This window comes from Drosophila pseudoobscura, chromosome 4 (assembly GCF_009870125.1).
Source record: "Drosophila pseudoobscura strain MV-25-SWS-2005 chromosome 4, UCI_Dpse_MV25, whole genome shotgun sequence".
NCBI lineage: Eukaryota > Metazoa > Arthropoda > Insecta > Diptera > Drosophilidae > Drosophila > Drosophila pseudoobscura.
Genome location: NC_046681.1, coordinates 11,487,445 through 11,501,389, shown reverse-complemented (window position 1 = coordinate 11,501,389; position 13,945 = coordinate 11,487,445). Strand labels below are relative to the sequence as shown.

The 13,945-nt window shown below is 45.6% G+C and overlaps 1 protein-coding gene and 1 long non-coding RNA gene across 2 annotated transcripts in view; one reads left to right on the top strand and one right to left on the bottom strand.

Annotated features, from left to right (window-relative positions):
* osp (myosin phosphatase Rho interacting protein outspread) overlaps positions 1 to 12,801 on the top strand; it is a 124,485-nt gene extending 111,684 nt beyond the window's left edge. The window contains exons 9-11 of the transcript XR_001450945.2: positions 482 to 609; positions 12,308 to 12,515; positions 12,580 to 12,801. The gene's annotated coding sequence lies outside the window, so the exon portion shown is untranslated. The remainder of the gene's footprint in view (positions 1 to 481; positions 610 to 12,307; positions 12,516 to 12,579) is intronic.
* LOC26532814 (uncharacterized) lies at positions 11,619 to 12,122 on the bottom strand. The gene is made up of 2 exons (XR_001450947.2): positions 11,969 to 12,122; positions 11,619 to 11,909 (listed from the first exon to the last, which is right to left on the bottom strand). It is a non-coding gene; the product is annotated as an uncharacterized lncRNA (long non-coding RNA).
* Positions 12,802 to 13,945: the final 1,144 nt, after the last annotated feature.

Below are 13,945 nucleotides of genomic sequence, written 5' to 3'. Positions count from 1 at the left end.
GTTCGGTTCGGTTCCTTGTGGACGCATTGCCTTTTTTGTAATCCCTGCCGTCCGAGTGTGACGTCATTTGGGATGAGATTGGCTTCAACTTTTACCAATTCGAATGGGCATCGGATCGGATCTGCCGTTTCCCATTCCATTGCCTTAATTCGCATAATTGTTTTGCTACTTGGGAAGCAAAACCACAAAAAAAAGCGGACTAAACCAAAGCGAAACACAACAACAAAAACATTGTTAAAATTAGTGAAAATTACAGGCCGCTGTTTGACTTTTGAATCACGATTTTCACTTCATTGGCAAGCAATCGATACAATTTGTTTGATTTCGGCTGCAGTTTTCCCTTGGCTTTCCTTGGCTTTTCTTTGGCTGTCCCTGACCCTTGGATCGCGCAACGTGGCCCAAAACAAATATTCCTGTGTGGCGCTTTGCTTTCAACTTGAAAATGGCTAACAATCTCCATTTTATTTGATTATCTCTTCAGCTGCCGGCGGTTGCGGCTGGTGTGACGTGACGGAATCGAAATTACTTAATTCGCCCGATTGGATAAATCGATGTTAGTGCCATCAGATCAGATCGGATCAAGCGGGGTTAACCGGAGGCCGAGAGCAGGTGAGTAGTGATGGGTCATTGAACCCTGAAAGTGAATACTAGAGAGAATCAGAATGTGGGTCATTCGGAATGCTGTGCACTGGCTGGTCATCGATAGCCATAACAAGTCCATCAATAATGAGCATGGACGGGTGGAAGTCGTCCGCCCCATCCAATCTTCCCGGCAATTGGTGGCCTCCACCGGCAGCAGCAGCAATTGCATGTTGGCCGGCACAAAGACATCATTACCATGTAGCACACCTGCAATTACCATCTAGTCAACAGTCCAGTGCATGCAATTTTCCATCTCCCATATGTACATTTGTGCACACAATGCTGCCCCGCATCTCTGATACGCAGCGAGAATTTCTATGGCCATGGGTATGGGAACGTGTAACTAGAATGGGAATGCTAATGGGTATTCTCAAGATCTACTTAAAACCATCTTACATACACGATGGCACCGCTCCACATTTCCAACTCCATGAAAGCAGTTAATAGGGTGCTCAAAATGTACTTCAGATTGTAAATCTTACAACTCTATCGCATGGCATCTCGGCTCATAATCCTTTCTAGCTAGGGTTCAGGCTCAGGCCAATTAGAGGACTTGAACTCTGGGGCGAATTTCCGCAGGCCAGAGAAATTTATGGCACTGAAGGCACGCTCCCTTTCCCTTTCCCACCCCCAATCCTATCCCCCCCAACTAATTAAACACTGGCTCGTAAATTGTTATGATATACCATAAAAGATACGACAGTAAATCTTTCACCAACTTCAAAGGAAGTTTCGCTGGGCTCTTTCTCTCGCGGCTCGGCTTCGGTTCTTAACAAGCGCCAAAAACAAAATCACCGCAAATTAGAACAAACCCATCACGATCGATTACATTAAATAATGCTGCCGCTACGCCTGGCCCTGGCCCAGGCCCAGACCCAGACCCAGAGCCAGGCCATGTGGCTGTTCCTCTGCAACAGATTCTAACAAACAGCGACAACATCAAAGGCCCATTGCAATGGTAAAGGCAAAGGCACCAGAGCCACGACCCACTTGGCCCCGTCTCGGGAACAGGGAATCGGGAGCCGGGAGCCGGGAACCGGGCTCTGACTTCAACTTCATTGAGGCATAACGTTCGCCTCGGATTCGCTTCGGATTCGGATTCTTTGGGCCTGTTATAACGGCCACGAAATCGCGCGCCCCAAAACAATGCCACAGCAGCGGCAGAGGCAGCGGCAGCATCCACAACTTGCGCAGTGGCACAAACGGTAGCTGGCGATGATGTTGCCCCGCTCCGTGGCTACAGCTGGCAACATGTTGAAAAGGGAAAATTGTTTCGTTTCGTTTCGATTCGATTTCGCTCTGCCTTCGCCTGCCTCTCTCAGGGGATATTATGTTTGGTAGCTGTTAACATAAATTTATACTGCCTTTAAACTAATTGACGATGACAACTTCTGTGGAGCATACAGCAGCAGTGGCATGCCGCATGCGCTGGCATACTTTCCTAGTCCACTCATCCTTGTGGCGCGGACTGTCATCGGGACATTGTGGCATTGTGGGGCTGGTCGCCAGGCTCTGGCAATTTACGAGTGCCAAAGTCTTGGCATGCCTCAAAGCATTCACCAAATGATTCTCTGGCAGTTGAACATTTCATTCAATAAGCAAGTTAATTGGAATGGATTATCGTAAGGGATTATCCTTCAGGCAGATCATGCCACTACCAAGGAGTTGGATGGGATTGGAGATACAGTGAATATTCATTTCAAGCCATTATAAAGGGCTTTTCGGAGCGATTTTAAAGGTTCTTCTGTCTTACGGAGGATGTAATCTCTACTTCGCCCTCTTGGGATATTCATTCGCTTCTTTAGACGACTCTAGCTGTGTCCTACTGGAACGAGAAGTCCCCTACCCCTCTGATAGATCGCACAGATCGACAACAATTTTGCGCCTGACTTCACCTGACTCCGACTTCGACTCCGAGTGGCAGTGGCACTGGCAGTTAAGATTCAGTTTCATTAGATTTTCCATTTCCATTTTCATAAACGTGTACGATCATCAATTGTCATTAGTGAAATTAAAAGCCGGCGAAGATAAAGTGCCGTCTGTCAAAGTGGCCGGAGGAAAGTTTTCGGTTGGGCTCGTTTCGACAGAGGTCTGCTCTTTTCTTGTGCTCTGTGCTCTGTGCCTAGTGCCAGATCAAGATAGTGTGTGGCAATTGATGGATTCGGGAAGGAGCGAGACCCAACCAGACCAGAGGAGCGACTGGAGGCCATGGAGTAGAAGGTGTGGGGAGCTGAGGGACCACCACCACCACCGCCACTACTGAGGAAGTCGACAACAAGTTGTAAGAACAAATAAACAATTGGTAATTGTTTTGAATTGGGAATGGAAATGGCAACGGCAGTAGCAATAGCAATGCCAGGGGAATAGGAATGGGAATGGGTATTGGAGATGCAGTTGGAGGATTGCCAGGCTGCAGAGCAGCATAGAGAACCAGAGAACGAGAGACACAGAGACCCGGTGACACACATTTCCATCCATTTTCCACAGGGGGCACACACCATCTACATACTCGTACATCGTACATCTCTCGTACCCGAGCTTGGAAACCGAAAGTCACAGCAAAAAGATAATCATCAAACGAGACTTCTTCAGACTCAGAGACTCAGAGAGTCAGAGGGTCCTCTCCTAGTCTCCCAGTCTCCTAGTCTCTCTGTCTCTGGGCAATCGTGTGAAACATAAATGCGCCCAAATTGATTTTTAAATGCTCCTGGGGACCCCTCCGGGCCGATACCGACCGAGAGACCCAGAGAATGACCCAGCTCAACCCTCTGGGAATTGGTTTGCTGGTGCGCTCGAGAAGAATCGAATACTGCGATGACTAGTACTTCGAGTCTGACTCTGAGTCTCCGACTGGTGGACTCTCCTCCACTCCTTGCATCGATCGTGTTCCTGGGGCTGCCGTAATACGCAGGCCCCGTTTTTGGCTGTGCGACAAACAGAAAAAAAAAATCTGTTTACTATTTAAGGCAACAACAATTTGTTCGGCTCACGTTTTTGGCTCGCACAGGCCCACATATTTGGCTAGGATGCGCTTATCCCATTGCCAAAGGAGAGACGTCCGTCCCCAAGAAAGAAAGGCCACGAGAAGGCGAAGGAGAGATGGTACTGCCTGCTGGCTACTGCTGCCAGTGGCTGTGGAGGATCCACATGGAGACACAGAGAGAGTGAGAGAGAGGGAGAGCCAGATCGAACGCCCACAATGAAAGGCGAGGGCTATGGCGAAGGCGAAGGCGTTGCCGGTACAAATTCCCAGCTGCCTTGATATGAAATCACAAAAACATTGCATAAACATCGGATCGGATCGGAACGGAACGGAACATCGGACAATGGGCCACCTAAATGAACCGATCGTAAATTGTGCGGTAGTTGGGCACACAGTCACAAAGGTCTTCCCCTGGGATGTGCGGGGGTATGGGATGTGTGTGGACTCGAGTGGAGTGTGGGGTCCGAGGGGTAACTGTGAAGTCATAAATTTGTCGACCGTTTCTCTCGTTTCTTGCGGGTTAACGGAGCGCACTCGCACACAATGCGTCTGTGTATGGGTTAACGTAACAGGGCACGCCCCCCAAGGGACGTGGCTTGGTCAAGATCATCGCTGGCCTCTGGTCTCTGACTTTTTAAGGAAAATAGCTGGAGGGATTGCCCGAGGATGGGTCTTTGGATAGTTCAAAGTTTAGCCAGCGATTGGCATTTGTAAGAAGCGATCTCTAACAAAGGATCGCAGCCTGAAGATCGTTTCTAGCGATCATTCTGCTTGGATAGCGGATAATCTTCTTTCGGATTGTTGATCAGGTCTGGGGGATTGCTCAAAGATTGTTTAACCATTGACACCATCCATCTCTTATAGAGGATCACAGAACAACGATCGTTTCACTTCATAAACATTTACGAATTCTCGTAAAGTGGCCAAAACAATAACTGTATATTCTTACGAGCAGTGATAATTCGCAGTTTCGCTTGGGTAAACACTGACAGATACTCGTATCTTTATCGCCGATCGCTGATCGTTGATCGTTGATCGGTAGCCAAAACCATTCAAACGAAAACACTGGTTTCGAGTTCGGTTTCGGTTTCAGGGGCCCAGGGGTCGATTCGATCACAGATCACTAATCAAAAATGTTCTCCAGCCCAATGGCAAGTCTCGGCAGAGAACCCCCAAATCAAATGCCATAGAGAAAACTCGATGTCGGCCCAAAAAGCAGTAATAATAAGCAGTAGCCCAGCGAGAGAGCCAGAGCTCTGCCTTGATATTTTTAATTGAATTTTAGGCTTTGCCTGTCAGGCAAAAGCTGGCCAAAAAAACCACAGAAACAAAAACAACAAATTATGGCTGGGTGTGGCTAGGAAATTCTTCAAGCCAAGGCAAATGTCGAAACATAAATTAATATGCAGGCAGGTAACAAACAGCAATAGGCGGAACGGAACGGAACGGAACAGACTACCAGCCAGGCCATGTGCCATGTGCCATGTCGGAGGGGGCTGGGAACGGAGCAAGGCAAGGCAAGGCCAGTAGCGGCTAAGAGCCGGACCAAGTTTATTGATGTTGCAGGAGAAACTCCTCGTACTTGTGCTGTGCAACATGCTTGCCCAAAAACATTTTCTAATACACGGAGTCCATGGCTATATAAATCTTTGCGACATGTCTGCCCAAGCGTTTCCCATCAAATTAAGTTTTTTGTATGATCTTTAATGATACTCTAGATGTTTAAAGGATCCATAGATAGAGTAGGAAGGAATATGTTCTAGCTAATTGTTTATTGTGGAAATACAATCGAAAATCTTCCACTAATGGGTTTCTCCAATTTCCCTTTAATTGCCTTTGGCCTCCTCTGCTCTGATTCAAGGGTATGCCAGTATTTCACATACTCGGGCCAGCACTTTCTTTTCATGATTATGTTTATTTTGTCGAATTTTCCTTTTGGGTGGTGCAGCAAAATTGAACATGAAAAGCAACAGCAGCAGCCGTGGCAGGGGCAGGGGCAGGGGCAGGGGCAGTGGCAGCTACAAATTCAATTCGATTTCCTCATTGATGTTGGCGAATTCTATTTAAATTGTTGCGCCAATGCCAATCGAGAGGTGGATATTCTCTGGAGCTTCGCTTAATGGGCAGTTTGTATCTGGTTGTTGGTTGTTCTTTCTTTCTGGTTGTTGTTGTTGTTGTTGTTGCTGTTGTGGCAGGCAGCTGCTGTTGCTGTTGCTGTTATTAGATGTTTGGAGCGGTGCAGCCTGATGCCTGATGCCTGGGCGTTTAACCATTATTATATATTGGCCTCATGCTAGTCATTCGTTTGATTTTTTGTTGTTCTTTTTCTGTTTTGCTCCCCGAGTAGGCCGCGCCGAGTCGTCGCAGCCTCTGCAATTTATTCAGCAGTCTTGTGGGTTGCCAGTTGCCCCATTCCCCCCATCGCCGTTGCAGTTGCAGTTGCTGCCGAGACATTGATCTAATAAATGTTGCCAGTGGAAGTCTCTTTCTCGCTTTTTGTTTGCTTTGTTTCCCCGTGCAACTCAAATTGCCTTTTGCGTAGTCGTTGTCGGGTTTGATCCACTAAACCAATAATGCCGCAGACCCCCAGACCTGACCCACTTTCCGCACCATCCCATCTCGCCCCATCCCACCCTCCCCCATGCCGCTTGCTGCTTGTTATGCGATTTCTGTGGTAATTATAGGAATAGAAAGATGTCTATGGCTGGCTACAACAAAAAAAAAAACGAGGGGGAACGTTGTGAGTTGCTGCGGTCACCGCAACTCTACAGTTATACCCGATACTAAGTCAGTATGGCTCTCCTCCGGCAGATGGCGCTAATATTAAGCGACACGACAAAGAGTGTGTGCGAGAGAGACAGAAAATCAGTCTGAGCGTGACGTCGGGCGCTGCGTAGCCACTGCAAATTGATTTGTTCCTTTTGGCTATAAAAATGATCTGATCTGATCCAGATTCAGCAATCTAATAGATATGGTCATTATCTATGATTCTGCGTTTTTAGTTTTCTCGAATCTGCAATATTGTGGATGCAACAGATTTTCGTCCTTTGTGGGGGCGGATGGGGGTGGGGCGAAATTCTGAGATATACGTTTTATAGTGACATCTTAAAGGAGTGTGTGTACCAAATTTGGTTACTCTAGCCTTAATAGTCTCTGAGATTTGTGGTTGCCCCAGATTTTCGTCCTGTGCGGGGGCGGAAGGGGGTGTGGCGAAATTTGGACAGGAAACGGTCAAGGTCCGATATCACAGGAGTGTGGATACCAAATTTGGTTGCTCTAGCTTTTATGGGTTCTGAGATCCTTGAACTCATATTTTGTAATTGGCAAAACCGACCATGAAACCTGTGTGTTAGAGTGAGACAGAGCGAGAAAGAGTGAAATTGTTTTCGTGATTCTGGCTATAATAATTATACGATTTGGTTCAGATTTTGCACTCTTGAAGATATAGTCATCTTCTACGATTCTGCGTTTTTAGTTTTCTGGTATCGTCAAAATTGTGGATGCCACAGATTTTCGCCCTTTGTGGGGGCGGAAGTGGGCGGGGCAAAGTCTTGAAATATTTTTGGAGCAGTGACATATCACAGAAGTCTGGATCCAAAACATCGTTGCTCTAGCTCTTATAGTCTTTGAGCATTAGGCGCTGAAGGGGACGGACAGACGGACAGACGGACAGACGGACGGACGGACAGACGGACAGACGGACGGACGGACAGACGGACAGACAGACATGGCTCAATCGACTCGGCTATTGATGCTGATCAAGAATATATATACTTTATGGGGTCGGAAACGATTCCTTCTGGACGTTACACACATCTACTTTCACCACAAATCTAATATACCCCAATACTCATTTTGAGTATCGGGTATAAAAACGTTGTCCAAAACCTACACACAAGCAATTTGCAAAGGAAATTTTTGTGTATTTTGACTCCAAATTGCAAATTGATCGGGGATCGCCAGGGGGATAGATAATTGGGCGAGATATGGGTTAGTTGGCTGATAGATATGTACTTCCCACATGCGAAACTGCAGCCACAGCTGATGGGAAGTGAATGAAGCGAATGGATTCAGATTAACCCAATCGATCTATATTACTCTGTGCAGGTTTTTATTCGATTTTTGCCAGAGAAATTGAAGATTTTCTATTAATATTAATGGTTATTGCTGGTGGCCCATTACTGGGGACAAAATCATTTAAATGCTGAGGAAGTATAAATGCATCCACACGCAAAGAAAAAAGGGCTTGAGCGCCGTATGGTTTCACTTATGTAGATTAATATTATTTTTGCTATTCTTTTTGTGCCGTTTTTAATTATATTTTATAATAAATATGAAAATATTTGATCTAAATATATTAAATATTAAATTAAAATTTGAGATATATGTATGTGTTATATCAAAATTATTTGTCTGTCATATTTAAATTAAATAATTTTATTAAATTTCCCATAAATTTAATGAAATATATTTATTTTAAAGTGTTTTATATTTAGATTAAATATTACAATATTTATTTTTAATTAATGTATATTAAAATCAAATTTTCTATTTAATTTTACTGTGCTTGTACTTAAAAACCAAATATTTCATTTAAATATGGGTTTATTTTATTCCTTGCAATTTTTCTCTCAGTCTATGGACTCTTGCTTCCTCTGCCTTTAATGTGATCGACAAACTTTGCCACTTACAACTCTATCAAAGAGGGATTTAAATTGAAAAAGTCCATTTGCAGAACTGTCTATTAATTCGAATGATCATCACGAGTATAATTGGTCAATGAATGTGCTATAATCAAATGGGGATAACACCTTTAATATAGCAGCATCCCTTCACGACATAAAAATGGCGCAATCGCGCTGTAGGAGGACGCTGATAAGTGCTTCCCCCGATCGTCAAAGGTTATGGAGTCAAATCACCCATCGACTTAGCATGTTCTTCTCGTTTACTTCCGAATAGTCGGCGTTCCAGGCAGGAGTAAAAATGTTGTTTATTTTTATACGAGTATCTTTAAAATATGAATGCCCGTGGCGACGACGGTAGCCATGTAGATTTCTGGGGGCCTTAACTGCGGATTTATGGCCCAACTTAGCGGAGAGTCGACTAACCAGAAACCGAAAAGAGTTAGGGAACTGCGTCGTGAGTTAAGTATGCCAAGTTGGCGATCTATTAGAAGATATGCTAAAAGCCCGCGCCAAAGTGAGTGGCTTGCCACTCGATTGAGAGTCGTCTCCCAGCCGCAGTCCCAGTTCCCCCCGCCCCCGCTCCCCGCCCACCTCTTGCCTCTGGCTCTGGCAAACACTTCTGTTAATGACACTCGTCTTGCAGCTCCTTGGCCAGTGTTAATTTGCGGTCATTAGCCAGGTTCTCTGTTTGGAGACGCAGACGGAGACGGACTCCACGCCACTCCAACTCCAACTCCAAACTCCACTCCACGCGGACTCCTTCGCTGCGTTCAATCAATTTGCGTCTGGCGTGGATTCTTTTCTCTCTCTCTCTCTCTCCGCAGCAAGGGGACATCAGGGGCAGGGGGCACCCGGCAGGTAAGGAGGCTGGTAAAAGGCTTTCCACACACTCACAATGGATTGTTAGCTCACAATAGGCTTTTGTTAACGGTTAAATTACACTTGATTCTGCCTTTTAGGCTAATGATGCGTATGGGAATCGAGAAAGGGGTTCCCGAGAGACAGAGAGCCGGAGAGAACTGCACAAGGGGCTGAATACAAATGCTAATTCATTTGCACTTGGCCTCCGCTTTAGCTGATTTATTTATGCAAAAATGATGCCGAATGCCGATGCCGGTACTCAAGTTGAAGGCGAAGACATAACAATAAATTATGAGAACAAAAGTGAATGTTTAACAATGGGGAAAATGGGTCAGAGCCGATCGGTTACGCCGGCTTCCAGGGAACTCATAAAGGGAGCCCAAAGAGCAGGTGCCCCGACACACCCCGACACTATCGGCAAATTGCATTACCTGATGATATATTAAGTGAGTCTTTAGTAGCCGCTAAAGAGGTTGGACACACCTCTACCCCAAAACCAAAACAAAACCCAGACCAAAAACCACAAGAAATCCCAATCAAAGCCACAGCCTCCATCGGTGGATGGCATTGCTAACCCAATTTCCTCGATCTTCGGGGCCGTGGAAGGGTATGGAATGGAATCTGCGTGCGATTCGAATTTCCTTTTCCTTCAATCGCTGCGAGTATTGGCCACTGGCAAACACCTGCCGAGCGCGGCCAACAAATTTCACTTATTGCCAATTTGCTGGCAATGAAATAAAATACTTCTCTTCCTTTTGCTCTCCTGCCGAAAACCTGACCACGACGGACTCCAACGCCGACTCCATCTCCAACTCGCAGCAAAGCCAGCGGCCAGCAGCAGGAGTGCAGGAGAGAGGAGAGATGGGAGCTCATCGAACGGCAGCCAACGTCGACTGTGCAATAAATAAATTGCGAAATTTATTTGGCGGCACTTACGCGTCGCTTTTTTTCATCGACTGCATTTTCCATAGTGATTTATTTGCATCGATCGGGCGATCCGTGGGACGGGGGCCCGGGCAGATGATCCAGCCGGGGTAAATAGATGGCTAGAAAATATCAATAAAAAATAATAAAATATTCTAGGTTATGGCCAGTGCCAGAGATGACAGCCCCCAAGGAGGCTGTGAAGTGATCACCCGAACAGGTAACAGCTAACAGGTGGAAAAGATGATTGCAAGTGACGCAGCAGAGTCTACCCTGGAGTGGTATATGGGATGTAGAGAGAACTAAACCATTCAGTTCAAGAGAACTGGAATAGATTCCACTTAGAAGTGGCAGTTATAGAGATAGTGGAAAAATAGTAAAAGGAAAATGGAAAATCTACCACAATATTCTCCATTTTATAGACCAACCGAAAGATATTCCTTTGCGTTAGAAAATGACTTTATATTCCTAAACTTTGGGATGCTTTTTCACTTCTAAGATGGATTGTTCTCTTGTTTAAGATTGTTCTTGATTTCCAGTTCCTAGTTCATGATTTAAAGAAATTCTTGAAGTATTTAAACCATACGCATCGCGCAGTCACGGTTTTCCATACGCTGCTGAAAGTCACTGCCTCAGTTTTGGCTGCCATTCCCAGGTGCAGCATCTCCATATCCATCTTTCAATGGCGAACCAACTCGGAACAGCTTCCAGCTGCTTTTCCGCGAATCTCTCTCTCTCTCGGTGTGCGCCTGTGTGTGCGTCTGTCTCCCACCATGACGCGTCGGCCTTTCGGGCATTTTCAATTGATTTTCAAATTTATCAAACAGGAAGCATCTCTGGCGGAGAGAACTCGTTGGAAGTGCGCGCGCTCTGGCTCTGGCATCGACTTTGGCTTTAGCTTTGGCTCTGGCTCTGGCTCGCGCTGCGTGTCCATTTAACGGCATTTTACGGCGCAGATCGTCCGACTGAAGGAATGGGCAAGTGGCCATGCCAACTGTCCGCCAGCTGGCCACATTGCAGCAGGCAACGGACAGTGGACAGCAGACAGCAGGCAGCAGACAGTGGACAGCAGGCAAAGTGTTTTCTGTCTCTACTGATCGATGTGTCGAGTTTCGAGTTTCGATTCAGACTCGAACGGCGGCCGGGCCTGGCCTGGCTGACAATTTGTCAATTGCTCGCCCCGCTTTACTTGGCTAATTTAACGGCGGGTTTAATTAGCCTGCTCGCTTAAAGCCTTTAAGCTGGGTGGGAGACGAGTGAAGATTATTAATTGGTCTGCTTTTAACAGACGACTGCAATGGCCAAGTGTCGGGTGACAGAAGCTAGTACTTCCTGGGAGGAGTGATTTGTACGCTAAGGTGCATGTTGTCCTGCCTCATCGACAACCATGGGATCAATCCATTCCCCACCTTTTCATATATATGAAACTCAAAGACCAGGAATGTCTGGCCCCTCATGCATCTTAATCCAATCTTAAGCTATAATAGCTACCCCCTTCATGCCCACAATAAGACAGTTCAATGTTTGGTGGGCTCTGGTGGTCTAAGCTATTGTTTTATTGCCGTCTCAAATTAATGTTCGTGGTTTGCGATCAGTAGAAATTAGTCGCAGAGTCCGTTAGCCCGTCCGCTGGGGCCACAGCAGCAGGGTCCGCCATTTCTACAAGGGTAGCAGCAGGGTCCGGAAGGTCCGCAGCGGGGTCTGCAAGGTCGGTGGCTGGGTCCCCAGCAAGGGCCGCAGGATCCGCAGCAGGGGCCGCAGCAAGAGCCGCAAGGTCCACAGCAAGGGTCGCACATGTTTGAGAAGTTAAGTTTCTAGAAATATTAGGACCCAGACTTATTCAATTCTCAAAATTTGTTTCTAATATATTTACCTTGAACAAAACAAAAAATTTGAGTCGACAAAAATTTTAGGACACACAAAAATTTAGATGTTTCTGGGCCGATTGGTTCGGTGTGAATGAGAGAAATGGGAAGGGGGAAATAGAGCATGGGTTTGACAGAAGCACAAACACACTTCACAGATGACTTGATGACTTTATTTGTACTATATATTTTTTGTATTAAGCCAATCATTTTAACATAGCAATACAATTCATAGCTGACAAAATCTTGTAATATTACTTCTCCGTAATTCTCCATCTGTTAAAGTTTTCAGGTCCCTTCAGCATTGGCTCTTCGAAATCTAACTTTTTGTGCTTTATCCCTTGCAGATGCGGCTTGTTCTGCCCAACCGTAGTCATATCGTCCTGTGGGTCCAGACGGATTCTGTGAGGAGGCATTGGTAGTACGGCATCGTCGGGGTTTTTCGTCTCGACAACGGTTGCCCGCGAATGCCTTTGTCCTTGGGCGACTCGGACCACTCCGATTAGCACAGAACAAAAAATGTTTGCCTAGTTTCGATCTTCTGTTTGGTTTAAGGTGACTACTCTATTATTTATTATAAAAATAATAATATTAAAGCCATTTTTTTTATATTTTCCAGAACTTCTACGTGTGGGCCTTGTGGATCGTGCCCTCCCATCTGCTGTGGAAGCTTCTGTGGTGGCTGTCGCTGAGTAATAACGACAATCGACAGGATCTAAGCCTTCCATCAACGCTCTGGTGACAACTGCAGAAAGCTAGAACACAAAGCTGCCTCAAAAAATAGCATTAGACTAGTTTTATGATAGTTTTACAAATAAACCATTTAAGAATAAAAGAATTATTATTTTGTATGTATTTGGGACGACTCAGGAGAGTCGACTGAGACTGCGGAGATCCCTGGTCCTTAATAAGGATATCATCAGATCAGATCACAATCAACAAAGAAAATTAAATATTTTTGATCCTTGATATCCTTGGTCCTTGAAAAGGACATCATCAAATCAGGGACGTTTTGCCGATCACAGGAAGCCGTCGCATGCCCAAATCTGCAAATAAAGAGCGGAGAAAATGAATATTTGTGATCTTGGATGTCCTTGATCCTTGAAAAGGACTTCATAAAATCAGGGACATTTTTCCGATCACAGGAAGCCATCGCACGCCCAGATCGGGCCATAAATAGCGGAGAAAATGAATATTTGTGATCTTGGATGTCCTTGGTCCTTGAAAAGGACTTCGAAAAATCAGGGACATTTTTCCGATTACAGGAAGCTGTCGCACGCCCAAATCGGCCCACAAATAACGGAGAAAACAAAATTGGCTTATAACTGTCTTTAAAAATGTAGTTCAAGAAATCGCCGATGGGGGCGCCACCGTACAAAGGGAAAAAACTCGCGTCGCACAGCAAAAATCTGGCTGGGATACCAGGGGAACAGAAATCAGCAGAAGGTAACTGAAATTTTTTAAAAATTTGCGGTCCCCCAAAAGTATGCAACACAAATTTTTTGAATTTCCTACAGTTGCTTGCTGCTGATTTCTGTTCGCCTGGTATCCCATTCAGATTTTGGCCGTTTGCTCCGGTATTTGTGGGCCGATTTGGGCGTGCGACGGCTTCCTGTAATCGGAAAAATGTCCCTGATTTTATGAAGTCCTTTTCAAGGATCAAGGATATCAAGGGTCAAAAATATTCATTTTCTCCGCTATTTATGGCCCGATCTGGACGTGCGATGGCTTCCTGTAATCGGAAAAATGTCCCTGATTTTTCGAAGTCCTTTTCAAGGACCAAGGATATCAAGGATAGAAAATATTCACTTTCTCCGCTATTTATGGCCCGATCTGGGCGTGCGATGGCTTCCTGTGATCGGCAAAATGTCCCTGATTTTATAAGGTCCTTTTCAAGGACCAAGGATATCAAGGATCGAAAATATTCATTTTCTCCGCTATTTATGGCCCGATCTGGGCGTGCGACGGCTTCTTGTGATCGGCAA